The following is a 7641-nucleotide window of genomic DNA, read 5'->3' as shown; positions in this document are numbered from 1 at the left end:
CGCAGCACAAACCTACTTCCACACACTAAACACTGTAAACAGGCCAAACTATGCATCGCCGCTGTGTGTGTCAGGGCATACACACTGCGAGACTCATACACCTGGTAGAGGACTATAATCCCAGAATGCTGATTGATACATTAACAGGGGTAGAGGACTACTAATCCCAGAATGCTGAGTGAAACATTAACAGGGGTAGAGGACTACTAATCCCAGAATGCTGAGTGATAACATTAACAGGGGTAGAGGACTACTATCCCAGAATGCTGAATGATAACATTAACAGGGGTAGGTAGGACTACTAATCCAGAATGCTGAGTGATAACATTAACAGGGGTAGAGGGACTACTAATCCCAGAATGCTGAGTGATAACAGTAATGGGGTAGAGGACTACTAATCCCAGAATGCTGAGTGATAACATCAACAGGGGTAGAGGACTACTAATCCAGAATGCTGAGTGATAACATTAATGGGGTAGAGGACTACTAATCCCAGAATGCTGAGTGATAACATCAACAGGGTAGAGGACTACTAATCCCAGAATGCTGAGTGATAACATCAACAGGGGTAGAGGACTACTAATCCCAGAATGCTGAGTGATAACATTAATGGGGAGGGGGGGGGGGTTGTAGAAAACAGACATCTCTCCTAAGTAAACATGAATTTCCAAGAACAAGTCCCTCTCTCTACATGAATTACAGATCAATCAATATATCTTATCGTCTGCTACCCAAACAGCTCTATTCCCTACATAGGGCCCATAGAGCTGCAACCAAACAGCTTCCTATTCCCTACATAGGGCCCATAGTCCTGGTACCCAAACAGCTTCCTATTCCCTACATAGGGCCCATAGAGCTGAACCAACAGCTCCTATTCCCTACATAGGCCATAGTCCTGCTACCCAAACAGCTTCCTATTCCCTACATAGGGCCCATAGTCCTGCTACCCAAACAGCTTCCTATTCCCTACATAGGGCCCATAGTCCTGCTACCCAAACAGCTTCCTATTCCCTACATAGGGCACATAGAGCTGCTACCCAAACGCTTCCTATCCCTAACATAGGGCACATAGAGCTGCTACCCAAAGCGTTCCTATTCCCTACATAGGGCCCAAGAGCTGCAACCAAACAGCTTCCTATTCCCTACATAGGGCCCATAGTCCTGCTACCCAAACAGCTTCCTATTCCCTACATAGGCACATAGTCCTGCTACCCAAACAGCTTCCTAATCCCTACATAGGGCCCATAGAGTGCTACCCAAACAGCTTCCTATTCCCTACATAGGGGCACATAGAGCTGCTACCCAAACAGCTTCCTATTCCCTTCATAGGGCCCATAGAGCTGCTACCCAAACAGCACCCTATTCCCTTCATAGGGCCCATAGAGCTGCTACCCAAACAGCTTCCTATTCCTACATAGGGCCCATAGAGCTGCAACCCAACAGCTTCCTATCCCTACATAGGGCCCATAAGCTGCTACCCAAACAGCTTCCTATTCCCTACATAGGGCCCATAGTCCTGCTACCCAAACAGCTTCCTATTCCTTCATAGGGCCCATAGAGCTGCTACCCAAACAGCTTCCTATTCCCTACATAGGGCCCATAGAGCTGCAACCCAAACAGCTTCCTATTCCCTTCATAGGCCCATAGAGCTGCTACCCAAACAGCTTCCTATCCCTACATAGGGCCCATAGAGCTGCTACCCAAACAGCTTCCTATTCCCTTCATAGGGCCCATAGAGCTGCTACCCAAAAAGCTTCCTATTCCCTTCATAGGGCCCATAGAGCTGCTACCCAAACAGCTTCCTATTCCCTTCATAGGGCCCATAGAGCTGCTACCCAAACAGCTTCCTATTCCCTTCATAGGCCCATAGAGCTGCTACCCAAACAGCTTCCTATTCCCTACATAGGGCCCATAGAGGCTGCTACCCAAACAGCTTCCTATTCCCTTTCATAGGGCCATAGAGCTGCAACCAAACAGCTTCCTATTCCCTTCATAGGGCCCATAGTCCTGCAACCAAACAGCTTCCTATTCCCTTCATAGGGCCCATAGAGCTGCTACCCAGACAGCTTCCTATTCCCTTCATAGGGCCCATAGAGCTGCAACCAAACAGCACCCTATTCCCTACATAGGGCCCATAGTCCTGCAACCAAACAGCACCCTATTCCCTACCATAGGGCCCATAGAGCTGCAACCAACAAGCACCCTATTCCCTACATAGGGCCATAGTCCTGCAACCCAAACAGCACCCTAATCCCTTCATAGGCCCATGTGCTCTGGTTAAAAATAGGGCACTTTATAGGGAATAGGGTGCCATTCATGACAAATTCTCACTTTTAGCACATTTAAAACCATCAATCTCTGGAGCATAACACAATGGCCATAAAATGGAACACAGTATTATCCATTAGTTCCACAAGTACCTTGATGATTAATAGGTGTGGCGTGTGTGTGTGTGTGTGTGTGTGTGTGTGTGTGTGTGTGTGTGTGTGTGTGTGTGTGTGTGTGTGTGTGTGGTTCACACACAACCCTAATAATAAATAGATGAGCTACGTTAATACAGTGATCTGTTGATAAACATTCAGGTGATGTGACACGGGGGTTCAACAACAGACTGCACTCAGCTCCTCTTATGTTGTTGCTATGGTTTCCTCTGTTTGATAACTAACTACCCTACCAGAAACTATACCAGGCTTGGACAGTACAGTGGTGTCCGGAGACCAAGGAGGCCTCCTACAGAAATTAGTGTCCTATATAGAGTGCCATTTGGGATGCAGACTAAGCCCCCTCCAGCCTGAAGGATCCCAGGCAGGTGGCCCTGTAGGTGCCTGTATGTAAACTGTGTACACAGCTTCACTATAGTCATTAGTCTACGTCATGCGAGGGCTGTGTATCTGGTTCTGCTGTTGCAGTTTGCTCTGAGCGGTTGAGGTAATGTTGATTGTCCCGTGGTCCGTGCGTGTGAGCGCGCGTATGTGTACATGTGATGTTTGCTCTGAGCGGTTGAGGTAATGTTGATTGTCCACGTGCCAGTCTGAGGGGTGAGGAGGGTTGAGGAGGAAGAGAGAGGAGGAGGGGGGTAAATCCTCCTCCCATCTGGGATAGGTCAGTAGTGTCTGTGGTTTCTGTGGAGACGCTGTGATCTCCCTGATTGGTTGAGACAGCCTCTGACCTGGCCCTCCATCCTCTCTGACTCTCAGCTGACACGAAAGAGTGAAACTTATCGATGCAGAGAGCTCTTAATGCGGCGTATAGGGTTAGCATGACAACACAGCACAGAGCTCTGCTAGAGGTTAGCATGTAACATCAATAGGTTTAGGTTTCTACGTGATACTCAAATGTCCCTATACTTACGAGGTTGCTACAACCCAGCCTATGAATGAGTTTACAACGTAGCACAGGTTGAGAGAAAAATGTGAGTAATCAAGGTGAAAGACAGTAACACCTGATACCACCTTATTCATTTGCCTGCATCTACCTTATCTAGGGTGTAATCATTAGTCCAACAGTTGCAAACGAGAGTTTCTATTGGGCAAAGTCAGGTATGTCTATCCCCCGTTACTTTTGGTTCCGTTTAAGAAACGTTTTTCAACAGAATCGGCTAATTGAATACCAATTCATTCCGCTATTCATTCGGAATGAATAACACAAGTGAAGGGAAAGTGAACACGCAAACAGTTCACTTTCATAGCAGCCACATACAAACAGCATAAACACTTTGTTTGTTGTATAATTCCTTCTCACATCTACATGCTCTCCCCTTCTCACCTTTTCCCTTGTGGACTCCAGTGTACAACACATCAGCTGTCTGTGGCCAGGCGAAAAAACCTTTCCAATCCAAACCAAAACCTTTCCAAGCCCAACCAAAACCTTTCCAAGCCCAACCAAAACCTTTCCAAGTCCAACCAAAACCTTTCCAAGCCCAACCAAAACCTTTCCAAGCCCAACCAAAACCTTTCCAAGCCCAACCAAAACCTTTCCAAGCCCAACCAAAACCTTTTCCAAAGCCCAACCAAACCTTTTCAAGACCCAACCAAAACCTTTCCAAGCCAAACCTTCACAGATCATATCAACATAGCTCAGGCAGTAGGAAGCTCTCTAATCCATTTATATGCAGATGATACCGTCTCTGCTCAGCCTGCCCCTCCCGGATTTTGTGTTAAATGCTCGACAACAAAGATGTCTTGGAGTGTCCAACAACTTTCTCTACCCTTAACCTGTTCTGAATACCTCCAAAACAAAGGTAAAGTGGTTTGGTAAGAAGAATGCCTCTCCCACAGTGTGATCACTTCCTTTGAGGTTAGAGATTGAGTCCGTGTTGCCCAGCAACAGCCCCAAAACATCACTGCTCTAGAGGAGATCTGCATGGAGGAATGGGCCAAAATACCAGCAACAGTGTGGAAAACCTTGTGAAGACTTACAGAAAACGTTTGACCTCTGTCATTTGCCAACAAAGGTGTATATAACAAAGTATGAGATAAACTTTTGTTTCTGACCAAATACTTATTTTTCCACCATAATTTGCAAATAAATTCATAAAAAACCCTACAATGTGATTTCTGGATTTTTTTTTCTCATTTTGTCTGTCATAGTTGAAGTGTACCTATGATGGAAAATTACAGGCGCCTCTCATCTCTTTTAAGTGAAAACTTGCAGCAAGCAATGTGGCTGACAAATACTTTTTTGCCCCACCTGTAATAACAGGGAGTACCAGTACCAGATCAATGTGTAGCTATATACAGGGAGTACCAGTACCAGATCAATGTGCAGCTATATAGAGGAAGTACCGGTACCGAGATCAATGTGGAGCTATATACAGGTAGTACCAGATCAATGTGGAGCTATACACAGGGAGTACCAGTACCAGATCAACGTCGAGCTATATACAAGGAGTACCAGTACCAGATCAATTTGGAACTATATACAAGGAGTACCAGATCAATGTGGAGCTATATACAGGGAGTACCAGTACCAGATTAATGTGGAGCTATATACAGGGAGTACCAGATCAATGTGGAGCTTTATACAGGAAGTACCAATACCAGATCAATGTGGAGCTATATACAGGGAGTACCAGTACCAGATCAATGTGCAGCTATATACAGGAAGTACCAGTACCAGATCAATGTGGCGCTATATTCAGGGAGTACCAGTACCAGATCAATGTGGAGCTATACACAGGGAGTACCAGATCTTAATAAGGTATTGTAGGTAGATATGTACATGAAGGCAGGGTAAAGTGACTAGGCATCAGGATAGATAATAATAAGGTATTTGAGGTAGATCTGTACATGAAGGCAGGGTAAAGTGACTAGGCATCAGGATAGATAATAATAAGGTATTTGAGGTAGATATGTACATGAAGGCAGGGTGAAGTGACTAGACATCATGATAGATAATAATAAGGTATTTGAGGTAGATCTGTACATGAAAGCAGGGTGAAGTGACTAGACATCATGATAGATAATAATGAGGTATTGGAGGTAGATATGTACATGAAGGCAGGGTAAAGTGACTAGGCATCAGGATAGATAATAATGAGGTATTTGAGGTAGATATGTACATGAAGGCAGGGTAAAGTGACTAGGCATCAGGATAGATAATAATAAGGTATTTGAAGTAGATATGTACATGAAGGCAGGGTAAAGTGACTAGACATCAGGACAGATAATAATAAGAGTAAAATAAAGAATAGAGTTACAGCAGCAAAAATTAGTGTAAAAGTGTGTGAGTGTTGTGTGTGTTTGGGTGTGTGTATGTGTGTTGTGTTGTGTCGGTATGAGTGTGTGTGTGTTTGTGTGTTTGTGTTGTGTCGGTATGAGTGTGTGTGTGAATGTGTGTTTGTGTTGTGTCAGTATGAGTGTGTGTGTGTGTGTGTGTGTGTGTGTGTGTGTGCTGTGTGTGTGTGGTGTGTGTGTGTGTGTGTGTGTGTGTGTGTGTGTGTGTGTGTGTGTGTGTTGTGTGTGTGTGTGTGTGTGTGTGTCGTGTGTGGTGTGTGTTGTGTTGTTTTATGTGTGTGTGTGTGTGTGTGGTGTTGTGTTTGTGGTGTTGTTGTCCTTATGTGTGTGTGTGTGTTTTGTTGTCTTATGTGTGTGTGTGTGTGTTTGTGTGTTTGTTGTCTTATGGTGTGTGTGTGTGTTTGTGTGTTTGTTGTCTTATGTGTGTGTGGTGTGTGTTTGTGTGTTTGTTGTCCTATGTTGTGTGTGTGTTGTGTTGTGTGGTGTGGTTGTGTGTGTGTGTGCTGTGTGTGTGTGTGTGTGTGTGTGTGTGTTTTGTGTGTTGTTGTTTATGTGTGTGTGTGTGTGTGTGTGTGTGTGTGTGCTGTGTGTGTGTGTGTGTGTGTGTGTGTGGTGTGTGTGTGTGTGTGTGTGTGTGTGTTGTGTGTGTGTTTGTGTTTTTGTTTGTGTGTTGTTTGTGTGTGTTTGTGTTTAATGTGTGTTGTGTGTGTTTGTTGTTTTTTGTCTGTGTGGTGTGTGTTTGTGTGTTTTGTTGTATGTGTGTGTGTGTGTTTCTTATGTGTATGTGTGTGTGTTTTGTGTGTTGTTGTCTTAATGTGTGTGTTTGTGTTTGTGTGTTTTGTTGTCTTATGTGTGTGTGTGTGTTTGTTGTCTTATGTGGTGTGTGTGTGTTTGTGGTGTTTTTGTCTTATGTGTGTGTGTGTGTGTGTGTTTGTTGCCTTTATGTGTGTGTGTGTTTGTTGTCTATGTGTGTGTGTGTGTGTGTGTGTTTGTGTTTGTGTTTGTTGTCTTATGTGTGTGTGTGTGTTTGTGTGTTATTGGTTGTCTTATGTGTGTGTGGTGTTGTTGTCTTATGTGTGTGTGTGTGTTTTGTGTGTTTGTTGTTCTTATGTGTGTGTGTGTGTGTGTGTGTGTGTGTGTGTGTGTGTGTGTGTGTGTGTGGTGTGTGTGTGGTGTGTGTGTGTGTGGTGTGTGTGTGTGTGTGTGTGTGGTGGTGTGTTTGTTGTCTTATTGTGTGTGTGTGTGTGTGTTTGTGTGTTTTTGTTGTCTTATGTGTGTTTGTGTGTTTAGTTGTCTTATGTGTGTGTGTGTGTGTTTGTGTGTTTGTTGTCTCATGTGTGTGTGTGTGTTTTTGTCTTATGTGTGTGTGTGTGTGTGTTTGTGTGTTTGTTGTCTTGTGTGTGTGTGTGTTTTGTGGTGTTTGTTTGTCTTATGTGTGTGTGTGTGTTTTGTTGTCTTATGTGTGTGTGTGTGTGTTTTGTGTGTTTGTTGTCTTATGTGTGTGTGGTGTGTTTTGTTGCCTTATGTGTGTGTCGTGTGTTGTGTTGTCTTATGTGTGTGTGTGTGTGTGTGTGTGTGTGTTTGTGTTTGTGTGTTTGTTGTCCTTATGTGTGTGTGTGTGTTGTGTGTTTTGTTTGTCTTATGTGTGTTGTGTGTGTTGTGTGTTTAGTGTGTTTGTGTCTCTATGTGTGTGTGTGTGTTTGTTGTCTTATGTGTATGTGTGTGTGTTTGTGTTTTGTTGTCTTATGTGTGTGTGTGCTGTGTTTGTGGTGTTTGTTTGTCTTATGTGTGTGGTGTGTGTTTGTTGTCTTATGTGTGTGTGTGTTGTTTGTGTGTTTGTGTGTCATGTATTGTGTGTGTGTGTTTAGTGTGTGGGTGTGTTTGTTTTTCCTTTATGTGTGTGTGT

The sequence above is a fragment of the Salvelinus sp. IW2-2015 genome, unplaced genomic scaffold (assembly GCF_002910315.2).
Source record: "Salvelinus sp. IW2-2015 unplaced genomic scaffold, ASM291031v2 Un_scaffold1572, whole genome shotgun sequence".
NCBI classification, from domain to species: Eukaryota; Metazoa; Chordata; class Actinopteri; order Salmoniformes; family Salmonidae; genus Salvelinus; species Salvelinus sp. IW2-2015.
The sequence above is the reverse complement of the archived record's forward strand: the minus strand, read 5'-3'. Positions refer to the sequence as shown.